This window comes from Dermacentor silvarum, chromosome 10, assembly GCF_013339745.2.
Source record: "Dermacentor silvarum isolate Dsil-2018 chromosome 10, BIME_Dsil_1.4, whole genome shotgun sequence".
Taxonomy (NCBI): Eukaryota; Metazoa; Arthropoda; class Arachnida; order Ixodida; family Ixodidae; genus Dermacentor; species Dermacentor silvarum.
Genome location: NC_051163.1, coordinates 45,212,816 through 45,240,217, shown reverse-complemented (window position 1 = coordinate 45,240,217; position 27,402 = coordinate 45,212,816). Strand labels below are relative to the sequence as shown.

General features: G+C 48.3%; 1 protein-coding gene and 1 long non-coding RNA gene across 2 annotated transcripts in view; both read right to left on the bottom strand.

Moving 5' to 3' along the window:
* The window catches only part of LOC125941011 (calcium-activated chloride channel regulator family member 3-like), a 226,166-nt gene that overhangs the window by 158,609 nt on the left and 40,155 nt on the right, over positions 1-27,402 (bottom strand). The window lies entirely within an intron of this gene.
* Positions 10,452-13,062, bottom strand: LOC125940929 (uncharacterized). Its single transcript, XR_007464088.1, has 3 exons — positions 12,926-13,062; positions 11,389-11,430; positions 10,452-10,580 (listed from the first exon to the last, which is right to left on the bottom strand). It is a non-coding gene; the product is annotated as an uncharacterized LOC125940929 (long non-coding RNA).

Here is a 27,402-nt window from a genome sequence, read left to right as displayed (position 1 = left end):
ATACGGATAATTTTAAAATCCAATAACTCCTCGAAAGTTGTGAGCCGATGGGCATTTTGGTTGGCCCCACGGTAGGCAAAAGTCAACAATTGGAGCTTTTACAGAATGAGGAAGTGAGTTGGGAGAATGCCGGAGAGGCCAGGAAAATTGTTTCGTAAGCGAAGAGAGAAATTCAGCGATCTCCTGATGGTGGCGATAAGGACGGGCTTAGTGCCTGAGTTTGCGCTTCATGTCGCCAGAACTCTCTAGTACAAGTAGGTAGTTGCTGGGAGAGTAACTTTGTGTTTTCTGGCGGGCACCATTTTGGGAAATTCACCTTCTTTAAATAGCGAATTTTAGGAAGGGTGAATTTTGAAGGCAAACGAGATCGCTATGGAGAAATTCAGAGTGCAGGACCTCCTTCTAATTTGCGAGGAATTAGGCATTTCGGCCGACTCCGCAAAAACGAAAGAAGCGGTTCTCGACGTCATGAAAGCAGAAGAGGTGACGGTCGAGGAGGCTGACGAGGCTTGGTGGACGATTGAGGAAAGGAAGCAAAAAGCTGAGTGCGAGAGGCGCGAGCGCGAAGAAACAGAGAAGCGCATGCAGGAGGAAGCGCGACAACACGCTCTTCGGATGCAAAAGCTTGAACGGGAATGCCAGATGCTTAGATGGCAGACAGCACGACGCCAGCTCCACACTTTCAGGACAGACGAGGACATAGTTAATTTCCTCGCCCGTTTTGAGCGAGTGTGTGAGGAAGAGGGTGTCAGCCGGGACTCGTGGGCCGAGCGATTAGGAGCACTGCTGCCGTTTAGTGTCGCTGCGTGTTTCTTGCATTGTTTGTCCGATGAGAAAGCGCGCGACTACGACAGGGCTAAGAGAGCTTTGTTCAGGCGCTTTGGTGTAGCATGGCAGGCCGACTTCGAAGGCCCAAGTGAGAGAGAAGCCCATCCTGTCGAAGGTACTGCTAGCACTGAGATGGCTAGATTAGAAAGTTTTGGAAAAGGTGTGATGCAAGTGACACACACACAAAGCGAAGAGAGCGGCGATTTTCCCGCACCAGAAACGGAAGGCCCTTTAGGCCAAGTGTGTACGGCGGCGGCAATTTCAGCCAGCCTGCCAGATAGGTTGCCCTATTTATTGTCGAATAGGTCAGAAAAGTCGCCAACGGAAAGGCGAGTGTTTTCTCCAAAGAGGAACCAGGAGAGTTTTTCTCTAAGGAGGAGCAGGGAGAGTTCCTTCTCCAGTAAGGGAGCTTTCAGGGCAAAAGCACATGAGGAGACTCAGAGACTGCTAGGCGTGTCCCCTAATGAGTAGCGGTCAAAGGACCAAGATACGATTCCAGAGGCAGCTGCAAGCAGTGACGAGTTAAAGGTGTTAGTAGCCGGAAGCGAGGTGAATTCGGTCACTGAAGTGAGCGGTGGTTTTCCCGCCCTAGAACTTGTGGCCGACTGCGAAGGCCAAGACGAGAGTAACAAAGCTAGTCTTGATAGTGCTAGTTTAGAGTGCGCTGAGAGGGTTGTTGTGCCCCTAGTTAACGGACACAGTGACAAGCGCGAAGAAACAGCTGTTTCGCCATTTAGCGAGGCTGTTCTGGAAACAGAGGCCGACTTCGAAGGCCAGCAAGGAGTTTTGCATGCTGTCGACGGCAGTGATAGAGCTAGGCCCGCTGAAGGTAGACTTCATGACGAGCCAGCTTGCTCAATGGTCAAATCTGGTCATGTTCTATTACAAAGGCAGACGCACTGTGAAACCCGAGAGGGCAACGAAATTTCAAGTGCGTGTGCTGATGCCGCAGGACCAACGAAGCATGCCAAACATAAAAGGCGTAAGCGCAGGATGCGAAAGGTGGAGGCGGTCAGGGCGTCTCGAGTCAAACGTGCGAAGTGCCAAGGCGACATTGGTAAACGCGCTAAGATCATGATCCAGCCAGATAACGTGAAAAAGCGCAGGAGGGTAACTCCCAAGCTTAGGCGTTTGCTGAGGTCAAGGATCGGCGTGACGCACGTCGCGAAAAGGCGAGTCTCGCGAAGATTAAGGCGTGGTGACCGTCACCTGACCGCATTGCGTAAGGTACACTGTAGGCAGAGGGACATATGCAAGCGTCCTGTAGGCTGTTACAATGGCCGATCACTGGCGGGGGAAAAGAAAAGGGTCTGCGTAGCAGATAATGGGACAGTGCGCGCACGGGTCTGTCAGTGCATCCCCCTCCCAGCACTTGAAAGCGGCTGTCCTAAAGTCACAGCTACAAGGCGTGTCAGGCAAATTAGTGGCTTGTGCCTTCTTCGCGACAGCACCTTGCGAAATCCCCGGAATGCGCGACCCCCTCGAGTTCGTTTGAAAGAAAGGGGTGCGATTGGGGCTCGAGAATAAGTAAACAAGGAAGACGGGTAGCATTTTCTTCTTCTTTTGTATTCATTTTGTGGGAGATGCGTGTTGAATGTTTTACAGGCGTAAAGAATACCGCAGTGTTTTGTTGAGTTGTTAGCCTTTTCGGCTCGGGTTTGACCCACAGATTAAAGGGGTGGGTTTACGCGACGACAGCTGTACACTTGGTGTCAGCTATAGACTTAGTGTCAGGATTGCAATAGTTTAGAAGGTCACGCGCAGGTTGCGCAAGTTGATGACCTGCGCTTTTGCGAGAGTGCGTAGAAAGTCGTGTTTTGTTAACAGGAGTCCTTATTTTTTCCCGGCACGTTTTTCTAAGTTGTGTTGATTAATTTTCATTTGTTGGAGGATATTTTTTTTGAACGACTTTGAGCTTTAGGAGCTTTTGTTAGGCAGTATACTTCAGCTGACTTTGGAAAGCGTCGGATGGTTGTTCCCGCACGCACGTGGAGAGGACCGTGCGTTAGAAACTGGTTGCGCGGATCGCCATTAGCGATAGATTCATTTTCTCTGCAACATACGGCAAAAGGGCATCTCCCATGAATACGGCCACCTGCTCAGAGGGAGCATGGCATTAAAGCAGCACAAGTTCGAAATGCGCTGGGGCAAATGCAGAATAAGTAAGGCCTTGTGAGCCAATTTGGGCACGTGGTAGATGGTCTTCCTATTTGTTGATTTGGCATTTTCGGTATTAGGTAAGGATTACGTAGCTTTTTCGTGCTAAGTGTTACGGAATGTGAATTAGTGAAGGCCAGTTCTCCCTTCGCCTTCCTGATCTGTGGAAGCTCTAATTCATAATTACTTAGCTTTATTACATAAACCCAGTTGGTGTCTATTTGCGAAGACACATCATAGTAAGTTTTTTGGTACTTGTCCGGATCAACGCGCACCTGGTGTTTCAGGGTTTTCTTTAGATAGGGGGCAGTCAGATTTTTGGAATTGGTAAAGTCTGGCGATGAGAGTGGCTTACAGTGGCGCTTGCAGCATTGTGTGTGGCTGACAAAGGTCGCTCCTTGGAGCTTGGAGCTTGTCATTTCTGCAGCCCAGTCAGAGCCCACCTATGAAGAGGCCTTTGGCGGGAAGATCATCATTCCTGGAAGCAGCGGCCCCATGGCTTTGAGCGAAGCAGGCATCAAACCGGCCGAGCTGCATGGAACAACTCGACCTCCCGATGCATCATCTGGCGGCGGGGGTGCTGTTATGTCTGGCGGTCCTTCGGGACACAGGAGGCCGGCGCCGACTCAGACGCGCCAACCTGGCGCCCCTTTCTCGCGGCCGAGAATTTTCACCTGGGACTGAGGGATTAGCAGTTGGTCTCCGGGCTACTCATGCGTGGCTAAACGGCAGCGTCGCCCCTTGGTGCGGTCCCGTGAATTACCAGCGCCACCCGAACCACGACGACGGTACGCCGACTGCTGCCTTTCGAGACAGCCACCGCCCTACCTGGTTCCGCGAACTGACCGCTATGGAGAGGCGAATCTTGAAAGGGCCAGTGTCTGGCAATCCCGGGGGAACGACATCAACGTTCGGTTCCCAAGGTGTGAACCGCTGCCTGTGTTCGGGGGCGACCTAACAAGATTGGAGGCGGAGCCCGGCGGGAAACGACGACACATCACGTGCGGGATATGGCCACCTGATCCAAGATGCTGATTGGCTAAAAGAACTACAGTGTATTCCCTCGTCGAGTGAAAGAGGGAAACGAAAGGGATAAAACAGGGGACTTGAGTGTTGTGAGAGACGCTAGAGGCTTGACCATGTAGAGCACGCTTGACGATGTAGAGCACGCTCGACGATGTAGAGCACGCTCGACCATGGAGAACGCTCGGAGATGTAAACGCTACCACATGCAAAGATGTTAGCACGTAGACGGCTCCAATATCATGGAGCCCTTCTTGTAAAATAATGTACATTTTGTATATAAAACAGTTTTTCTAATCTCCCTGGATAACTCCTCCTCTTGGCACCTGGCACGGCACCACACATGCAACACTTCGTGGACCCTCAGACCATCGGTTTTCGCAACAGCCGCCAGGCCGAGATCTGCGCAGCGCGGGGATAATGACTGATTCTGAGCATGTGCTGACCTTGAGGCAACAGCTATGTAAGCGTGTGTGCGGCGGCGCTCGATCAGTAGAAGCCATGGGACCCCAAAGATAGTTCGTACACCCGAAGACGGGGCCGCGCTTCGCGATACATTCCGGAAAATGCTGGGGATGAGTTAGCCTGGGGGAGAAGTACGCTAAAATGCTGCGTGTGCATGTAATCCTGGTGCAGCTGCTGTAAACGTGCAGGTATAGAACATCACATTTCGTTTATGTAAGGGGAGTTTAGGCCGGACGCGTAGAGGCACCGCTTTGGTTTCAACCCACTACGGCGACACAGTGCAGTCAAATTCTGTGTTCACGCTTATACCTGGTATAGCTGCTGAATATATTTCGCTATATAACAGTAACCGTTGGTAATATAAGAGGTACGAACCCTTACAAAAAAATTGTTGAAATGTTGAAAAGTCATTGGTCAATGTCAACAAATAACATTGAAAGCAGATTGAGGCTTTGTTGAAACATTATTGAGAAAATTGTTGACAGGTGTTGAAAATTGGCCCGCGACATTTTGTTGAAACATCATTGGGTCGTTTCAATTTGAGAAGTCATTCATAGATTGTTGAAACCATGTTGAATGCCAATATTGAAAACCGATTGAAGAACTTTTGACGATGTGTTGAATGTTAATATTGAAAACCTGTTGAGACATTGTTGAATTATGTTGAATGCCAATATTGAAACCCCATTGACATAATGTTGGAACTGTGTTAAATGTCAATATTGAAACCCCATTCAAATATTATTGGAGCAGTACTGAATATCAATATCGAAACCCCATTGAGATATTATTGAAGCATTGTTGAACATCAATATTGAAACCCCATTGAAGTATTATTGGATGTGTTAAACGTCAATATTGCTTGATGGAGGCAAAAGGCACTACATATCAGAAACAAGACACGAGGATGAACACAGACAACACACAAGTAAGTGCCAAACGTGTGTGTTGTATGTGTTCTTCCTCTTGTGTCCTGTTTTTGATGCGCTACGCCTTTTGCCTCCATTATGTTATACGAACAAGCCCAATGTGCAATGCTAGTCAATATTGCAACACCATTTAAATATTATTGGAGCAGTGTTGAACGTAACCATTGAAATCACTTGAGAGCCCACTGAAATATGCTGTTTGGTGAGTAGTGTTGAAAACTGCACTATACTTTTCCTTAAATACCGCTGAGCTACGTTGAGTCTCATAGCATTACCATTGATACCATATTGATGTGATCCTTGCATACTAGAGGACAGGGGCAAACTTAAATGCAGGCACTTCTGCATTGCAGACCTGGGTAACCAAGGAATCAAAACCACACTTTTAGATATAGCCCGTAATAAAACATATTATAGAGCTGCTAGCAGAACCATTATGCCAGTTTTTGAATTGGCTTAACACACAAAATCAATACTCCTTAACAAAATGAACTGCTCAAAATTGATGTGGACAAAAAGGATTTTTTTCTAGATGAATTGTTTATTGAAGCCAAACATTTGTTAACTGTACAGCCATGTGTGCCTTGAGATAAAAATAGTGCAAAATTCAAACGTCGCAAATGTCGCGCCCTGTGTGCACGTACAGTTTTGATCGTTTGGATTAAAATGTCACAGTTTCGCCCTAAGGGAGAAGCAATGAATGCGATAGCAACACAGCAATGTCATACGAAGTAAGGTGAGCGGCCTTGGTAGCAATATCAATTGTAGTAAACATGAGCTGATTAAGTAAGCAGGTGTGCTGCGGCGTAAGTAGACCGACATGAAGAGAGACTCGATGACCACGAGAAGGCGCGTGTGAAACGGTGGTGTTGATGAGAAGCGCTTACCGTGGGCAGCGCGTGCGAAGGGACACACCTGTAGTGCTGCACTGCCGATCTGGGCAGCATTGCATGTGTAGCGTGCGTTGGAAAATGTGGCCCGACTATTACTAACTGAATGAACAAGCGTGGTGTGAGCGCGCACAAACAAACATGCATAGATCACACTGAATGACTGCAGCCAACGACTGTCAAAACGCTGGCAGCGAGCGCATACGCCGCGCAGCGGGCGAAGGTACGTGCGGTCTATCGCTTCAACGGAAACTGAGCGGCGAATGCACGGCGCATAAAGGTCAGAGCCGTGTGGAGATAAGCGACGGTGCGGTCGAACGAACGACGAGCGCGGTTGTTGGCAGCGTAGAAGTGCCCCCCCCCCTTCCCCCCCCCCCGCTCCCTCTGGCGCTGGCTTCCCGCTTCCGTGCTTGCGCGTGGGAGAGATAAGAGACTGTGCGGACGAGCGACGAGCGCGGTTGTTGGCAGAGAAGTGCCCCCCCCCCCCCTGCTCCCCCCGGCGCTGGCTTTCCGCTTCCTTGCTTGAGCGTGGGAGATTGAGTGCGTTCGCTCTCCATTTAAATATTATTGGAGCAGTGATAGCGCGCGTCCCCGCACGCTTCCGCTGGGGCATCCGGCGCGCGGCGAAGATTTTATCTATACAGAACCTCACGGCGACGGCGATGACGATGGCGACGCCGACGGCAGAAATCCGGTTGAAGTGTCCATATAATTGCTATCGCAATAAAATTCCCATCGCAATCTACAAACTGCCAGCAGCTTGATACAATAACGAAATTGAATACTGAGAGGTGTAAAGTTTGCATGGCCCTAAAGTAAAACATTTCTCAAAATTGAAATAAATAGAAAATAAATAATATACAAGCATTACAGTAAATAACATTTAAAACGTACTTGCTTTCTCTATTTGGTAGCCAGTAACATATTAATCATGGCACAATTTGCATGAGCCCACTGAGACTCTTATTTATTGGTTAAATGGTGTGTGCCCATTTTACTAAACGTTATCTACCTCTGAAACGACACAGTAATTACATTAAGTTGTGCCATGGCAGCAGTTTATTGTGCTGCATTGCTTGTTGCACGATCCAGTTGCATTTTCTGCCATGATTACTAGGTTCCTGGGCAGCTCATTAGATACCAAGCGATTTATTCACTTTGACTAAAGATTTCTATCTGATAGACCGTGGCCATTAGTTACCTGCTGGAATACTTAAATAGAACTGGCATGAGGAAAAATTTTTTTTTATTTTTTGAGTGCCGCAACACAAGTTAGAATAAAACAATTTGCAAGAAATCAGATTTCATGCGTACATGAAACAAAGCACATCGCTGCCTCGCCCAATAACTGTTGTTGCACTCTGAATTTAAGCAAACTTTTACCTCTTAATTTTTACTGTTTTAAAATAGCAAAATAAACCATTACTACAAACATATGTTAATATGTAGTTTTTATTAAACAGAACCACTCTGACATTAATTAGCACCATTTCCACTTTCCGGTGTATGTATGAAACCTCATTTTCTGGAAAATTTCTCACTTTGCCTACTTTTACTTTATGAAACGAACTTGAAATGGTGTGCCGTCATGGAACAGTCTTGGCATGAAATGACCTGAGATACCTATGAAATAAAATATTCAAGAAACACTATTTTTTGTAGAAATATATTAAAAATTTACGGAAAGATGTACTAAAATACAAAGCGCAACACTTGTGCAATTCATTATTAATCACAACACAGTACTTGCGTCTGAACCATCCAACCTGGGCTTTTCAGGTGACTAGAAACATCATAATAAAAAAAATGTTGAGGGCTGCAAGTGCACAACGCTTGAACTGTCCACAGACTTGGGCTTTTCTGGACACTTCAGGTCCCTTGCGAGAAGTGAGGCCAGAGTGTTCTTAATGTGCGCCATGTTTGTCCCAGGAAACTTGTGACAGGTAAAGCCTGTAAAAAAGGAAAAACAGCATGAGGTTTAAGATCAATGTTTCACATGCAAACGTGCGACATACACTACACCCTATTATAGTGAAACTGTTTCATTTGTTTTGTTTAATTAAAGTGGAGTGGCGCCGGAGGACTCCACTTAGTACAATATGCAGAAGGCAAACAGGAAAAGCCCACTGTTGCAGAATAACTTCATGAATATTCTTGGTGCGAAAAATGTGAACGTTGCTTCCTTAGGAACAAAATGGTGGAAAAAAGACTTCATACTGTTGGTGAAAAAAACTTAATGGTAGACTACTGGCAACTAAAATTAGTTCTCTCAACGTTCATAATCAAAATGTGAAGCACTTCATTGCACTTTTCCTTGCAGGAGTTGCTCCAAATACGGTTATGTGACCAGAATTGAGTATGGTATATCTGAGTTTGTTTTACGAGCTCATATGCTACTGGAGTGCACTTCTCGCATTATGATATCCATTCTTATGCCTCTCTACATAAAAGAAAATACTGCTTATAACGAGGATTTACTGCAGTTGCGCGCCAACCTGGTTACACTAACACATATAAATGCGAAGAAGAAATACGAAGAAATGCTCAGTCTTACAAGAGAAATATGCAAGAGGACTGACTCTGCTAAACCTTTGAGGGTCACTACCATGCATGTAGAGTGGTGGAATCGGGTGGTCACTACCATAAATATGAGGCGGCAAAAGAAAATATAAATAAGCATGCCATGAAGTGTCCCCAAGCATCACATTACAGATTCTGTAACCTTCTGCGACTTCTACAAAAACCCTGATTGTGCCGTTGCCCCTTGGCTTCTTCCAAAACTGATCTTTCTCTTTACTCTATGGTGCGCATCACGGCAGTAGTTTGGGAGTATTCACCTAGTTTAATGTTTTGTGAGTGTCATTACATTTTCAAAATGTGATTATGCTAGTTTGCCCTGCATGCTACAATAAACATGGTGTAAAACTGCGGACACTAAGAAACCTGTGTCACTTTGTGACCTAAAAAATTTACCCATTTTTTTTCTCGAAAGGTCACTCTGAAGAACAATCTAGAATAAAAATATAATGCTTAAATTTGGGGACGTATTTCCAGAAAATATGTGATCCTCAAAGGGTTAAACATGAACACCTACAAAGCTCATTCAATCTTTAATAAAGCTAAACCCATAGTACTTGACCACTGGTTTATAGTAACGCTGAAAACAGGCAAGTGCGTCTTTGAAGTAAGAAAGCACCAGACATTTCCAACAATTTCAGAGTGGGAGCTGTGGACATGCCTCATGTTCTGTAAGAAGCTTTATATAGTAGCTACCAAGGGCCTATTGAGTACTGATCATTTTATGGGAACGTGAGGAAAAGTCAAATAAATACCTTTATTTTTCCACATCTTAGGATACCATGCGATAAATGGGATCTTAATTAATAGGTTGAGTGCCTAGAATGAATGGACATCGCTAAATATAGCAATGTTGACAACGAAGTTGGCAACTGTTTCTATTGTTGCTTTGATCGAAACAACCAAAGAATTATGCCCCATAACTTAAGCTCCCTCTGCTGAAAGGCTACTGTCTTCCACCACATGGACCTCCTTCAAGACAGGAGCAACTTTAATTCAATGTGGTCTGTTGAAATAGGTGAAACCACTATGTTTTGTGTTACAGAATCTGGAGGGCCATTTTGATTGCTGAAATTTGGTGGAAGTGCTGTCCCTCGAGTTGAGCAGTAACTGCACTTGAGCATAGCTTCTCCACAATTATAACAACTTTCAGGCTACTTAAGCACACCCTCTATACCACCAGATTGGTAGCGTGCTTCACAGATAGGTAGTTGGTTCGTTGCAACTATTCATTGCAATGACAGTCAAGTAGTGCAACTAATGCGCAAATACACTTAACTTTGTCAGTTGGAGCTACCAATACTTCTGGCAGTTAAGGCTCCTTTAAAATTTAGCACTTTAGTATGGAGGCGTTAGAGACTTGAGATCAAGGGAACATTCATTCCAAATAGTAGCCTATTGTAGCACGTAGTTGCAGACACAGGCTACTTGAAAGTTATTTGTTGTGCTAATAGCAAGCTGGTAATTCCAAGTACAAAATGTGAATGCAAAAATGCAACGGGAAAAAAGTATGTATGGTACTTGCCTATAACAGCATTGACCCTGATAAGGCCAAGAGCCTGTTTTTGCCTATTGGTGGTGTTGTTTCCGAGAAGTGATTGGCCCATGAGGTTCTTCTTTGTGAACACATGGTGAATCAAGGCCCTTGCAAACTTGTCTGGTCCACCATGGCAAGCTGTGCCAGGATCATCTGAATGAGCACTTCTCCAACCTATGTGAAACGGCACGTTTAGGTAAATATTATTGAGGTAGTTTAAGGATTTTAAGCACATTTACACAACAGCCGCACTCCAAATAAATCACAGAAATACTGCCTGCTCTAGACCTAAAATGTCAACTAATGTCACTAATAAAAACAACTAAAACTAATGTCATAGCTTGTTATGCTTAGGATGCCATGTGCTTCAGAAAAACAAGTATTCACCCAGTACAAAATAAAATAGTAAGTAAACCAAAGAATCAAAAACGTTAATGCAAGTAGCATTTTTAGGATACTTCACATACTTTCGGGTGTCTGTCTCTATTTTCCAGCCAATTAATGTCACTTGGTGGTCAATGGCCTAATGGGTAGGGCTGCTATGTTGAGGGAAGTGGGTTAATAGCCATCTGATGGACCTGCTTGGATCTCTGGGTATGTGACTCGGGGTATGTGCCACTCTTCAATGAACCTCTTTCATGCCATCTTGGGCAACTGCTGCTTGTGTTGGCAAGCAGCAGTAGCAGCTCAAACAGGAAGATAACTGTCAACGTTAATGCGATTACCACTACACATCAGATTCACTTCCTGTGTCACAGACCTACTCAGCTGAATGTGTACAAAGGCAGGGTGTGTCAACTGCCCACCTCATCAAATAAATTAATCGACTCGCAAATCAAAGGCTATGCAAAATCGCAGAGGAGGCACTTAATGCTACCATTTTTACTAAATCTTAAGGAGAATACCTCACGGCAATACATTCTCATGGCAACAGTGCATTTGATCATGGTGACGCTAGATGATAAATGGCCAAAGAATTCACCTTTCGCATTCCGGCTGTGGCGTCTCCAGGCTCATTTTGATTCTGGAAACAGATGTAAGTACTAAAATGTGGCGCCATGATAAGTCAAAAGCAACAATCAAAACATCTACATCGACGATTAGGCCGACATAAATGGATGGATATAAATGACTTATTGAAAACATTAAAGCATGGCTGTTCTTGCCACTGGCAGTGTGAGGTGGGCAAATAATTTATTTTTAATTTCTCTACTAAATTTTAAAATTATTTTTGCTCATCTACTGAACTGTTGCGGCCACATCTTAAAGGTAGCTCGTTCATATAAAACCAGTGTTTCATTTTTTACTCCCCGTCTAACTGCTGCTACTACAGTTTGCTTACTCTCTAAGTACTCCACAGAACTGCTCCACCAACAAACCATTGTTCCAAGCTTATGTCAAAGCGTCAGTTAGTTCACAAGGATACCCTCCCCTTTCACTCTCTCTCCTTTTTAGTGTGTGAATTCAAAGCAAAAATAACTTATTGACATAGCTGTCTACTTCTGTCATAAAAAGCCTTGCTGATTTTTGACATTTGTCGATAACGCCTACATGCCACTGGAAGCACAGTGGGACGACACGGCAAATATGCCCAAGCATCTCGTTCCTTTACTGATTTTCGAACTTAGTTAAATCAATCAGTTACTGAAGGGCCAAAGGCTGAAACTTCACACGATGACATTATTTTGAATGTTTCATCCCACTAAAGCAGAACATAAAATCCCACAGAATCTGCCTTTTCTGTGAATATAGAGCGCCTACGCGAAGGTGTTTGCGCGAAGCACCCAATGGCGTCGAAGGGAGATCGTGGTTAAAAAAAAAGTTCACCGCGTGCGTACCGGAGGAAAACAAACCACACATGACCTGATGATTTCACAGCATTCGCTGGCATCACCCCTTTTTATCCCACCTATCACATAGAATCGCATATACGCCCTTGCAATTCTTTATTATTATCGCGCCACAGCGCGTGTCTACCGCACGGCGTGTCAGCGGACTCTGGACACTCGATCCTGAAGCGAACAGCGCAGCAGAATACATTCGAACGGCAAAACGCCCCGCGCATATTTTCGCCGATCACGACACGCCGTGTAGTAGATGTACGTCAATGGACGGCGTTCCGCGAATGAAATATACTTGATTACAGTACAGTTCGGACTATTTCACGTCGCATTGTTTCCACCAATACGGCAAAGCACGAGCGCTCATTAATAAGGCTAATTTCAATTGGTGCTGGAACACCGTACCAAAAATCGTGGCGCGCGCAACATACCCTGTTTTAGCTGGCTCCACATAGCTGCTTTCCGTCACCACAAGCGCGCTGTGAAGTTAAATCAGGACAAAACTTCATGTTCCACATCACAAATCTACTGCTGCACAACCAATTCTCGCAACGGAAGGATAGTACTAGTAATGAAAACGAGCACAGAGGCGCGTGGAAGACATGCACGGGCTCTGTACGCACTTTTGCTGATAGCGTCGCAATGAACGAGCAAGCGGAATTCGAAACACTCACTCACCTTCGATGTGGCTGAGTCGGAGGCGATCATGGTGATCTTCGAGCCACGTGTAGCCCATAAAGAGCGAGCAACAAGTTGGAATATACCAAAGATGTCACAGCGAGGCGAAGGGCACAGAAAACGCAGCAAACTCATCACGCAACCCGCACACATACGCCACACGCACGAAGTTCCGGAATGCGCCAAAGAGTCCACAGCGCAAGCGTGCATTCACACAAAAACACACATACAAATCCACGCTTTCAGAGACATAAATTGCAATATTTATTAACAAATCTTGTAACATAATGGTATTTCTTAACAATTTCTGCGGTTTGCAAGTGTATGCAAGTTTTCTGCTTAGTTTCTTGAAGAACTATTTTCTTTATCGCGGTAACGCAGTGCGCCGGCCGGTCACGAACGGAGCGCGCGGGAAATAGTGCAAAATTCAAACGTCGCAAATGTCGCGTCCTGTGTGCACGTACAGTTTTCATCGTTTGGAATAAAATGTCACAATTCTCAACAATTCTCAATAATACTCAACATTATTCAACAATATGTCAACAACAATTAGTCAATGACTTTACTGTTGTGAAGCGCTGAACAACTTTATTGTTGAGGTATTGTTGTGTACGTTCAATAACTATTGAGACATTATTGAAAGGATATTGTGTCAACAATTCCTCAACAATATGCCAACAACATTTCAATAGTCATTTTTATAAGGGAAGGACCGACGCGTCGACGCATCGCATTCATTCTTGAACTCTGGCGTGAGACTGAAATAAATAGCTATGTGTTCTTCTGGTTTAGCTACTGTCAAATTGTAGCTACGTGGTATTAAACTTAGTTGTCTGTACAGGAAGCGCAGGCCAGATGCGTAGACACACCGCATTTCTTCCAACACACTGGTAGGACACAGTACGATACATTGCGTGTGCGTGAAGTCTTCGTATTGCTGCTACAAATTTTAGCTGCATGACAATAATTCGTTGTGATAAGGAGAACGCAGGACTGACATGTCGAGACAGCGCGTTGTTTTTACAGACTCTGGCAGATCAATACGCTAAATTAATTGGTATGCGCGCACTTCGCATATTTTTGGTGTGTGCACGTGTTCATTTAAAGCTTGTTTAGAGCACACGCCTGTTGTGGGATACGTATGCACTTTACTAACGATGGTATAGTTTTAGGCTCAGCACACATACGAAGTACCAGTAGTAGTAGTAGTATCATATATTAGGACGTTTTAAAATTGTCCCGGTATATTGTACACGGAGCCGAATTCAAGCTTGGCATACGGCCTTATATTCAAAATATAGCGATGTGTGCGGGCCATAAATACCAGGCAAGGCAAAGGGGTGGTCAGTCTGCTCGAGTGCCGTCTGCCAAACAGCTTTTCTTTTTAATGCGATTGCGTTCGGGGCCCCGCGTCGCAGAAATTCCGGCGTCGGCAGACGTCGGCAACCGGCGTCCGCGTGCGATGACGGCTCGGTGGCGGAGGAAATCATCCCCAACCACTCCAAGCACTATGACCGCGCAGGCCCTCCACGGGTTGCGAGGTTTTGGTGAACGAAAATTGAATTTCCCACAGTGAAATCCGTCAAAAAAATGGTAAAGTACGACTTTAGCATTCCGCGTCGGATTCGCCGTCGGATTGTTCACCAATCGGCGTCGGATTGTAATTTAATGTACGAGAAAACCTAATTCGACTATGAGGAAACTCAAACACAAACCCCTTTTCCAGCATTTCTACCAGACCAACAGCCGCGCGTTCGTGTACTTTACTTGCGAAAATGATATCCAGATGGCGCTCGCATCCTAGGAAGGTCAAATTGTAACTTCGCCTGCTAATTTGCTTTGGACAGGCGCGCGCGTCGGGGAAATAGCAAACAATTAATAAAATAATAAAGAAAAAAGGTGCTAAGGCCTTCACCTTTTAATACAAGACCACTTATATTGCCCCTGCAAAAACGTCTTTCCAGCAATGCATTCCTGTGTAAAAGTGAAGCCGACTTTAAGGCGATCGGTGTAAGATTGGTATTTGTAAGCTAGCTTTCCCACCTTCAGTTTTGCAGTGAATGAAGCCTACTTGCCGTATGCGAACGGGTCCCGATAACGCTATCTATCGCGTTCTATTCTTAAAGGCGAAGCTTCAGCGTCCTCCATTTCTTAGGGGCGAAGCACCTTAGGGCCCAGCCTTGTCCCTCGCCGTCGGCCGTTGTCCGTAGCTCTGGTTCGCATGGAGACCGCTAGGGGCGCTGCGGTGCACAAAGGCGTTCGTTCCCCACGCGCGCTCTCTTTCTCTCTCGACCGTAGCTAGGGGCGCTGCGGTGCACAAGGGCATTCGTTCCCGAGGCGTGCTTTCTCTCTCGTTCCAGACGCGCGCTGTCTTTCTGTCTCGTCCGTAGCTCTGGACCAATAAAACAACATTGTATATACTGTACACATGCGTTGTCACTCATTTGCATGTCCGAGTAGGCAATGTACGGGGGATTCACGGTTACACGAATGATCCCCCGGTGTTTCGCCCACTCATAATCATTCACTTCGTGGGTATGCGGCGATTTTTTGTCTCTCTCTTTTTTTTAAGCGAAACTTTACAGGCTCACACGTTTCGGCGGTGGTCGTGGTGGTGTCACGCTGAAAAGGGGTGCGCCACTGATGATAGTGCAAAAGGGTGTGACGTCAATACCACATACCAGGGACAAAAAAGAAATAAAGAAACAGAAAGAAAGAGAGAAAGAATGAAAGAAAGAAAAATAGAAAGAGAGAGAGAGAGAATGAAAGAAATAAAGAGAAGGAAAGAGAGTGTGAGGGAGAAAGAAAATTGCCAGTCGTTCCCCTGTCGAGAAAATGGAGGTAAGCGAAGGTTGTCGTTTGTCTACTGACCTATACTTTCCCTTTCCTACTACTTTCTGTTCCCTTTCGTGGTTCTTTTCATTGCCTTTCCCTCTTTTGTTTCCCTTTCGTGCAACTTTTCCTTCCGTTGCGTTGTACGTTTCGTTTCCTCGATGTATACATTTAATAAACGTTTGTTTTATTACCGTGACATGTAATCTTTACGTTACCCTGACGAAGGTCAGATAGAGACACGACAAGCTTCGCTTATCCCCATTTTCTCGACAGGGGAAGGGCTGGTAATTTTAAATGCGAAGCATTTCTTGCCGGCGGCTCTGCCCGTCCCTCCCTACGCCGTGCGGCGTCCACACCCGCACTGCGCCTCCTCCTGCCCTCCTCTGCTTGTCTCATCTCTCCTCTTGGCATTCCTCCTCTCCTCTCCGGATTGCGCAACGAATGGCAACACCTGCGGCTCCGCGCGCGATAATGCGAAGCAGCTTAGGTTAGAGGCGCTACGGTAGGCGCTGCATACTCCGCTGGGGGGCGCCACTGTAGCTCGCGGTATAATGACGCGCGCGCGCGCTCCGCTCCTCTCATTCTCCTCCCGCAACGCCACGATGAGTGCCACGGACAGCGCCACCGCCAGTGACAGCGCCGAGGACAGCGCCGCGGAGAAGAGGGCTAGAGCCGCTGCCACGAAACGGCAGCGGCGACAGGCCGATCCTGAACATCGGGCTCGCGAAGCCGGTAGTTACGTACTTCAACCTAACGGAAACGACGAACTGAAAACTAATGGGAACTTGAGTCGACCCCATGGATGCTTCGCATACTATTCAGGGTTCCCCTACGGGAAGATTGTGTAATTTTTTTTCTTTTCTCTCTGTCTCTCTTTTTTCGTTTCTCCCTCTTTTTTTCTCTCTTCTTGTTCCTTTTTTTCTGTTTTGCTACGAACGCGGTGCGCCTATACGTAACGCGCGTACTTGCAGAGTACCGGGTGTGTTATGTCACAGGACAAAAGCAGACATGGTTGACGGAACGTTTCCGAAGCTGTTTGAAGATGCTTCTTTCTGCAGCTACAGACATCGTCGCCCACGAGGAACTGTGATAGACTTTCTCAACTAGTCAATCTGTTTTCTTCCGAATTATTTTTCATATTTGAATATCTGTCATGGCTGAACTGCAAGCCATCACGCGGCAATCACCTAACCGGCGTTTCTAAAGGTTTCGTTCTCGGTCCGCTTGGCTTTTTCCGACGCGGCAACAGTGCCCAGGTAGTCCCTCATATGCAACGTCATGCCGCCTGCAACGCCAGTCTTTCCATTGGTGGAACTCACCCTCGATAATGTGACCATTCACTAAGGTGTCAGAGGTGAAATAACGACCAGTGTTCATGGGCCCGTGCTTCACTTAGAAGCTTACAGAGGATATTCATCCGCGCTACCAGCGGGAACCAACTAGCGACCGACTCAGGCCGGCAAATACAGTGTGCGGTTTATCTCTCTTGACTCGGTACATGTAACAGGAGCTAGAGCAGACAGCCAAACGAAGGAGAGGAGAGGAAAAGAAAACTTACCTGTATAGCTAGTTCAAGTGCGCAACCGATGCACGTGCTCCCTTTAGTTACCAGAGCGTTCACTTTGGCAACAAAACTTTTGCGAGTGGTCGAATTCACAAGAAGCACATCGTGAAGTAGTGTGGCGTTGCGGTTGAATTCCAGCATAGCCAGTCTTATCTTGCCATCAGGTACGTTGTTTATGTAAGCCTGAAGGCCTTCCTTCAGAAAATTAATCCGAACCTTTCTCTGCAATATCAAAACATACGTTGATGCAACATTTCAATCGTAGCAATGATCTAGCACGCATATATCGATAAAACAAGATGAGGAAACCGAAGTCTTAAGGGCCCGCATGCATTATGAAATGCAATCCAACGTTATTTGCAACTTCCTAATAATAGGCAGTGTAGCTTTCTCCACGGGGTGTTTCAATGTTTCACTAGTAATTCCGCTTGGCCTAAGCACTGCCTCCAAAGTTATCGTGCCTGACATATCATTTAACCCTACGCATAGGAACATAACATCCGTTTGTGGTCACATGGGGAGGACATGTCACGCATCATAATGTTGCATATTTTGGGGTTTATGTAGCTTGCCCGCACAGGGAAGGTTCCTTACATCTTTCCTAAATACGGGCTTTAGGAATCAAGGGATGGAAGAATGCCACAACGTATTTTCATTCCGCTATACTTCTATTCGCCTGCTTGCAATTATCCTTAGAAAATGCCCTCTGTTTACACCAAAGGCCGCATGAGTTCAGCGCGTTGACGAGCTCTCTCTATAACCGACGCTGTAGAATTCAATGCGGCCCATTCGAATTCCGAGCCGTCCTAAAGTCTACCGCACTTGGAAGAAGATGGGGCCGAAAAATGAGGACACAAACCATTCCACCGCAGGTGTTGGTCTATTAGACGCAGTATAAGTGCTTTAAATAAGCGCACAGTAAACGCATGCGCCATCAAGGCTGCGTGGTGTAGAAGCAATGCAACAAACAAATCGCAGATCATCTCCGTGTGTGTTTTTACAGCGAAGCCGCTAATGGCTAGTTCCCCTAGGATCGTGTCCGCGTATAAAAAAAAATACTCATCATTAGCATTGGCTCGAGCGTCATCGTCTTCTTCCGCAGCTAGCTCGTTGGCACCCCTCGGTCGGCGCTCGTGTCACTGCTGCAGCGTTCATTGTCGTCATCTGCTTCCACAGCTGGCTGCGTTCCCGCAAATTATTCCAGCGTAGAATTTCACTTCTCTTCTGTCGTCGTAATGGGGAGGCCAAGTTGACGGGGGTATGAGCCATTGCTTAAGGGGGTATGAGCCATTCTTGAGCAACTGACGACGTGTCGACGCGTTTCAACAACGCCGCTGTGATCGCGCACGCGAAAGAGCTCGTCGTCGACGTGCCGATTCTAGCGTCAGCGCTTCCGAAACTCAGGCGTAATGTCTGCGAAGAGCCGCGGACGTCGAGTTGAAGGCGCGCGATGTTGAGGCCAAACGTCAGTGAAGAGCCGCCGACCCCGAGTTGCGCTAGCACGATGTTGAGGCCAAACGTCAGCGTCGTCTTGCCTTCCAGGAACCATACAACGGTGGTGCATCCCTCGGCAACGCTAGCGCCAACTTCCCCGTTGCGACGGCCGGGTTTCAAGGCAAGTTTCTCAACCGGGATGTTCATGACAGACACGTTCGTTTGGGTGATGCCCAATGACGATACACCCATTCTCAACGTGGGGGCAATATTCACTACAGCAGACCCACCATAGTCACAGCTTCACTGGCTTCCATCTTCACAGTAGTGGAAGGGCTCTGAATGTTGTTTAACAGCGAAGCTGTTTAAGCCAGCCGTGATTTGTGGTGCGTATCAAGCAACTACCAAGAAAGAAAATAAACTTTCTTGCTGAGGTGGGATTCGAGCCCATGTGCCCCCGGTCCCAATGCGAGCGTTGTAAGCACTAGGCTTTACAGTCACGCTTGTAGAACATGCATTTATGCGAACGATATGATTGCGTTCGAGTGTCGTCGTCTTCGTCCACAGCTGGCAAATTCGTACGCTCGTGCTCTGCGAGGTTAGGAGGTTTTGCGCTCTATGAGAGCGAGAGACATTCACGGAGCGGGTCTCCTGGAATGCGGTGTCGGTGTTGCAAGCTGCGCCATGCAACGCGCAGTGACGGCCACAAGTCTGAGACGCGCGAAATCATCATCATGAGTAATAAGATCAAACGTTTGCGCTTGCTTCCGGAAAATGCTGGGCTACGATCGCCCAGCTTCACTGTTTCAAGCGTTGCGCGGCCGAGTGCAAGGTTAAGCGTTCTTTCTTTCTTTTTTTATGATAAAGATCAGATAAACCGAAAACAGCGCAATTTCTGTAGAAATGTCACTGAGAAGCAGGTAATATACGCCTCCTGTGCTTGTCGATTGCCATTGCCTAGAAGACTTTAAATCGATTGGCATTTTGTACCTAGATCCCGGTGTTAGATATATCTTACACCATGACCTACGTTGAGCACTTTAAGTATATTGTCACGCGCTAAAGCAAGCGCAAGCAACAGTACCAGCAGCCAGACACGAAGAATGCCAGACACGAAGGGACGGTTCTCCAGCTGGCGCGGGATCTTCGACTCTGTCGTCTTCTCCGTTCTTGCTGGGCACCTAATGATGATTGTTTGCTGGCTCAAAACACCAGGTGGCATCATTCCCCCTCCCAGTGAAGCATCGACTCGATGCTCAAACACAAGACGTACACGGAAAGTACACAAATTAGGTAAGGCGCGCGCGCGCACGCACGCACGCACACACACACACACACACACACACACACACACACACACACACACACACACACACACACACACACACACACACACACACACACACACACACACACACACACACACACACACACACACACACACACACACACACACACACACACACACACACACACACACACACACACACACACACACACACACACACACACACACGCGCGCGCGCGCGCGCGCACAGACGCACGCACGCACGCACGCACACGCACACGCACACACAGACACATGTAAACGTGCTAACCAAATACGCACATGCACACGAGGCAAAAAATGCGTTCTGTGGTAGGGGAAAAAAATCGCTTCGCAGTTCTTCGGAGGACGACGCGACTACAGTAAAAAGAAAAGTCTGTTCACCAGTACATATCCTTGAGTAGCCCAAGTGACCAGATGTCGGCTCGTCGTGGCAGGCTAATAGAATGTCGTCGCGAAGGGCTTGAGGCACTACTAGAAGATGTGGTTTGTCGCCGGCACCTGTGTTTCTTTTGGATAAGATGCCCTCTCGTAGGCAAAATGACAACCGTCGTGGAATGTACGCGATGCCGCCTTCTAAGTGATCGATGATGGGCTGTAAATAAGTGTCCGATCGCTGTTTAGCGAGCAGATCCCGCCCGCTGAGGGCTCTCAGGAAGGCGCTGTCATCTTCCTCGTCAGGATTCTGAGATTCAACAGGTGCTCGTGATAGCGTGTCAGCATCTTCATGTTTTCTACCTGACTTGTATACGATGGTGATGTTAAATTCCTGGAGTCGCAGACTCCAACGTGCTAATCGTCCAGAAGGGTCCCGGAGGTTTGCCAACCAGCACAAAGCGTGATGATCGGTCACAACTTTAAATGGCCGCCACTAGAGATACGGCCTAAACTTGTAGTAGCCCAAATGACCGCGAGGCACTCCTTCTCTGTGGTGGAATAATTGGACTCGGCTCGTGACAGAGTGCGGCTCGCGTAGGCTATAACTCGTTCGGTCCTGTCTTGCATTTGCACTAGGATAGCTCCGAGACCGATATATTGCTGGCGTCAGTGCGTACTTCTGTGTCAGCGTCCTCATCGAAATGACCGAGCACGGGAGGAGAAGACAATCGACGTTGTAGCTCGGAAAAGGCGGTCTGTTATTCACCAGTCCAGAGGAATGGCGCGTCGTCACGCGTAAGGCGAAATAGCGGCTCGGCAATCTTCGAAAAACTTTCAATGAAGCGTCGATAATATGCGCACAAGCCCAAAAATCGCCTGACAATTTTCTTGTCTGTTAGAGCTGGAAAAGCAGCTACGGCAGCAGTCTTCTCGGGATCGCGCCGGACACCTGCCGCGCTCACGACGTGACCGAGAAACTTCAGTTCCTCGTAACCGAAATGGCATTTCTCTGGCTTGAGGGTAAGGTCAGCCGATCGAATGGCTTCGAGTACATTCCGAAGGCGTCGAAGGTGCTCGTCAAAAGTTTCCGAAAAGACGACATCATCGAGATAGATGAGGCAGCTTTTCCATTTGAGGTCAGCGAGAACGGTATCCATCATTCGCTGGAATGTGGCTGGAGCGGAACAGAGGCCGAAAGGCAGTACTCTAAATTCGTGAAGGCCGTCCGGAGTCACAAATGCAGTTTTCTTGCGGTCCCGCTCATCTACTTCAATTTTCCAGTAGCCACTTTTCAGATCGATAGAGGAGAAATACTTCGCGAGCCTCAGCCTGTCCAGAGAATCGTCGACACGAGGCAACGGGTACACGTCTTTCTTTGTGACGGTGTTTAGCTTCCGGTAGTCAACACAAAACCGAAGCGTGCCATCTTTCTTTTTAACAAGCACGACTGGCGATGACCAGGGCCAGCATGAAGTCTGTTTTACGCAGTCTTGAAGCATTTCCTTCACCTGCGTTTGAATGGCATGTCGTTCGGTCAGGGATACACGATAAGGCTGTTGCCGTATGGGGTGCGCGTCGTCATAGGTAATGATACGGTGTTTCGTAATCGACGTTTGACGTATCTTCGACGACTGTGCAAAGCAGGAGTGAAACTCGAGCAACAGCTCGCGCAGGGGTTGTTTGTTGTGTTCAGGAAGCGTTGGACCAATGTCGACGTTGTGTAGAGGTGCTTCAGCAGTGCCAATTGCCTCGGAAACAAAACATTCAGTGACATCGGCGATCGGGTCGGCGTAGGCGATGACAGTACCAGGGAAAAGGTGGCGGTGTTCGTAGCTGAAGTTCGTGACAAGAACGTCACAGTGGACATCATGGAGATCAATAAGGCTTCTTGATACGCAAACACCTTGAGAAAGCAGGAGAGAGTGATTGCTTTCTGCGACCGCTTCACCGTGTAAGAGTCTGTCACATGCCACTTGAACCACAACACTTGCACGCGGTGGTAACGTGACAGCGTCGTCGATGACACGAAGAGGCGCTCGAGGGTGGATGGTGTTGGTCGTCGCTGCGGCGCTCTTTGTCGAGAAAGTAACGAGGCGTTGTCGAATGTCGATGATAGCTCCGTGCTCCCTAAGAAAGTCCATGCCGATGATTAGGTCTCGAGAACACTGAGGGAGAATGCTCAAGCTGGCAACAAACGTAGAGCCGCGAATCTCTATTCGTGCCGTGCACATGCCGAGTGGTGTGACGATGTGCCCGCCAGCTGTACGAACTGGCGTTCGATTCCAAGGCGTCGTCACTTTCTTTAGAAAGGTGGCCAGTTTTTCGCTGATTATTGAAAAATCCGCTCCAGTGTCCACTAAAGCAGTCAATTCACGACCGTCGAGCAATACAGGAATGTCCAAGGAAATGCGTCTTCCGTAATCAGCAGGTACCGTCGTCGTCGATGTATCGTCGGTCCGCGTACGCGTCAGCAGGGGTCCTTGAGCACGTCCAGACTGAGTGGCCTCGCCCCCGAAGGCCTCTGTGGTTAGTTATCCCGGCGCGGGCTGGGCGACCGACCCTGCACCACGCTCGAATATGTACGGCGATTCGGAGAAAACCGCCGCGGCGAAGGGGAGCGTGACTGGTGTTGAGCTGATGAGGATCCGCGCTGCTGGGCAACGTATTCTTCAATTGCAGGAGGACGCTGGCCGAACCTAGGTCGCGGCGAGTTTGCTGGGAATCCGCGTAGTCCGAGCGCTCGATATGAGCACCGTCGGTAGACATGCCCAGCTTCGCCACAGTGAAAGCATAGGGGACGGCGATCAGGTGCCCGCCACACGTCTGATTTTCTTGGGGCCTGTCGATTGTTGTGGTAATACGAGGCCGTTTGGTCGGGCTGTGGTATGGCCGGGACGCGGTGTGAAACGGGGAGGAAGGTGGGGCAGGTTGCCGCAAAGCTTGCGAATACGACATACGTGGGCTGTCAGTTCTTAGCGGTTGAGCTTCAGTGTTGAAGGGCGGTACTCTTAGCGCATGCTGGACTTCGTCACGGACAACGCTGGACAAAGAGCTGAGCGTCGGCTGTGAAGGCACCGTCAGTTTCTGGAGTTCTTCGCGGATTACGGAACGGATGAGCTCCCAGAAGAAATTGACGTGGCCCCCGAGAGCTCCGAAGAAGTCCGTAGGTGAGGCAGCGTTCACTTGGCGTTCGTATGACGGTGCCCGCTGCCGAAGAGTCTGTTCCATGGTGACGGCCTCGGAAAGAAATTCTGACAGTCTTGGGAGTACTGCGCACGAGACCGCCGAACAGCTGCTCTTTCACTCCGCGCATCAGGTACCGCACCTTCTTTTCTTCCGACATGCTGGGGTCGGCTCGTCGAAAGAGACGCGTCATGTCCTCGAAATACATTGCGACACCTTCGTTCGGCATTTGTATACGAGACTGGAGATCACGCTCAGCTCGTTCTCGGCGATCAGGGCTCGCATACGTCTCAAAAAGACGGCGTTTGAATTCTTCCCATCGAGTTAGGGTATCTGCACGGTTCTCATACCAAACACGTGCGCCATCGTTAAGGCTGAAATATGCGTTTTTTAGTTTGTCTGCATAGTCCCACTTGTTGAAAGCGGTAACACGTTCATAGTGCACCAGCCAATCTTCAACATCCTCACGCATGGCACCGTAGAAGGGATTCGGCGTACGCGGATTGAGTAGCGTACAATGAATCGGCGTAGTGCCTTCCATACCGGCTGGGGTGGTCGGAGCTGCCATTGTCTCTGGGAGGAGTCCGAAACTCAGGGGCTTGTCCACGGATCCTTCTGCTGGCGCGGTGTACAGGCTTAACCACCGTTACGGGGCTGGAGCTCCTGCTGCTCGGAGGGGTTTGGTGCATAGGTTTGATTACCCAGCACCTCCACCAGTTTGTCACGCGCTAATGCAAGCGCAAGCAACAGTACCAGCAGCCAGACACGACGAATGCCAGACACGAAGGGACGGTTCTCCAGCTGGCGCGGGATCTTCGATTCTGTCGTCGTCTCCGTTCTTGCTGGGCACCCAATGATGATTGTTTGCTGGCTCAAAACACCAGGTGGGAATATATATATCGAGCTAGCTTATTACCCCGACCCAGTGGCCTAAGTTGCCGGCTACCTGGGACTGCTAGGAATGGGTTCGTGATGCTCTCGTTATATGTCGTTGTCTAGTCTACCTTCCAGCTTCGTCATCTCACTGTCCTCATGCTGTAGTCGTCACGCCATTGTCTTGATACCGTTGTGTTCATCCCGTTTTTATGTCGCTGTCATCACGCTGTCTTCGTACAATCGATATCGCTTCAGAAACATTGTCGTGTTGCCACTTTCGTCGTTCTTTCGATGTCATTCCTTCTTTGACATTCCGTTGTTTTGTATCATGGTGATGGCCGACCCTGGTGAGCAAGTGCCATTGCAAAACTGGGCCGATCCCGGAGAAAGTGTATGTCGCTATACTCGAAACAATGGACATCTAATAATGACCATTGCAGATTCTAAGTAACTGTCTTTGGCAATACGGTGTGTCGCTACGTTTCTTTAATGCTAATTGCGTGAGCATCGAGAGTCATTGTGGGATGGGTTCTATCAGAGGTACATGCCTCTAACCATTTTCCCGCCAACATTGGTCACTGGCTAGTCCATGGTATAGAGAATCGAGCTGCTATGCTTAGGGGAACCTGGTTTGAAACCAACCATCGGCTCAAGTTGGGGCAGTGCATATGTGATAATGAGTATGTGTCGCTGTTTAACGAACCTCTGACACCAACTTGGGTCACTGGGAACTTGAAAAGGAAAGAGAAGATGGATATCGATATTAATGCGACTAGCGTTACACATCGTCTAATTCATCTGCTTTGGCCCCAGAAATAATCTACGATATTCTGTTCAGCTGCACTAAGTGGACATTGGGCACAAAGGCCAGGAGCGCCGACCTCCACCTCGTCGACAAAGTGAATCCGTTCGCCAAACCCGGGCTGCACACGATCGTGGAGTGGACCCAGGAGTCTGCGGCCAAGCACAACTTTGAGAAGCGCGCGACCGGCGCCGCCATGAACGTTCAGTCGCTCGATGCCCACGTCAGGCACCTCGAGGGAGACGCGTCACCACGTGATCAAACATGGTCACTAGTCAATAGAGAGGCCCGGAGGTGTCCATTCCGAAAACAAGGTCCAAGTGGTTGCCACCCGGACGCGTAGGGGATACACGCAACACGTGGTCACTCTAAACATCGGCGGCTTCTTTAGTCAGCACAGGACTCGCGAGCCAGTGCCGCGGCACCGCGTACAACAGTCCCACTCGAGGTTTGTCTGCGTGGACCTATTATGAGCATCGGCCGGAATGCCAACTCAGTGCGCACGAGCACGCGTTCTCCGAATCCGTTCTACGCATCCGCTCCGCGCCTCCCTGGCGCGCACCGTGGCTCGTCACCTGACACCGCGCGGGCCTTCGGACCCCTCAAAGACAGAAACAGATATCGGCCGCACGCGTAGGGGAGTGGACATCTTCGGGTCTCTCTATTGACCCTTTTCGTGGCGATCCCGAGGGCGCTGCCATGTTTGATCACGTGCTGACGCGTCCATTGCTCATCTCAGCTACACCCGATGCCTCGGGTGTTTACAACGCAAGCGCTTGACGCCGGTGCGGCGCAGCAAACCTCCGTTTCGACGCATATCGTAGGCGGTGGCTGTGTGGACGACACGAAGCTTTGGCCACAGCTTTAGAGGCCATGTAAGCGCTTTCAGTGCTCATTACACCTTGTCCAAACGGCGCGTTGCAGCGTATATGGTGCTTGTTCTAAAAGCGGAGCTAGAAATGTATTCCAAGCTGGCCAAACTTTCCGCTTATGAAATAAATCTGGTTTAGTGAGCTTATTTGGCAAATATTTTCATGCAGCGGCTTTTCATGTTTCTGACTCACTAAAGTTCCTCGGTTCCTCAATGCGGCCACTATCCGATTGTTTATTTTCATACTAATCACTCGCGTGGATGCTCTGCTGCGATTGATTTGTTCTTGCTGCGCATAAAAGCTTGGAATGTAAATGTTCTGTACTTCGTGGGAGCCTGTAGCAAGGACGTATTATCGCTAGTCCCGATCACCTACTCTGTGGACCGTCACGAAACGTTCAGCTTCCAACATTCGTATCGTGTAGGTGTAGTCGCCGTCACTCATGCTTCGGCACGTTGATTCAAGTGTGCGCCCATTCACTAATTACCAATACGTTGGCGATAGAGCGGGCGTATGTTTGCGTGCGAGTAGGGGTGGATGTGTGTAGATAACGTGCGAGAAACTTCCTAAGCCAGTGAGTAGAGTTACTTCGTTTTGTAACGAGCGGTACTCACTCTTAAGTGCTGACGTTCCGGAGTTGAAGTCCTTTCTTTAGAGGTGGCTATACAGCGCTAGTGGATGAATTATCTTTTATTGCGATAGCAATTATATGGACACCTAAACCGGATTTCTGCCGTCGGCGTCGCCGTGAGGTTCCGTATAAAGTCCAACGGCGATAAAATCGTCGCCGCGCGCCGTATGCGCGAGCGAAAGCGTGCGGGGGACGCGCGCTATCACGCAGAGCGAACGCACGGCGGAAAGCAAACGCGACCGTCGCGTGAAAGGTCGTGGGGGTATGTGAGGGAGGGAGGGAGGCGGGGCGATGCTGTGCTCCGGCACCAAAGGCGTATCTTGCCACTGAATCTCCCCCGCGAAAGCAAGAAAGCAGGAAGGCAGCGCGTGGAGGGAGCGGGGGGGGGGGCAGCTTCTACTCTGCCAACAACCGTGCTCGTACATTACCCAGCTTTGGCGGTCGCCCGCACCGTCTCTTATCTCCACACGGCTCTGACCTTTCTATGCGCTGTGCATTTGCCGCTCAGTTTGCGTTGAAGCGATAGACCGCACGAGCCTTCGCCCGCTGCGGCGGCTGCGCTTGCTGCCAACGTT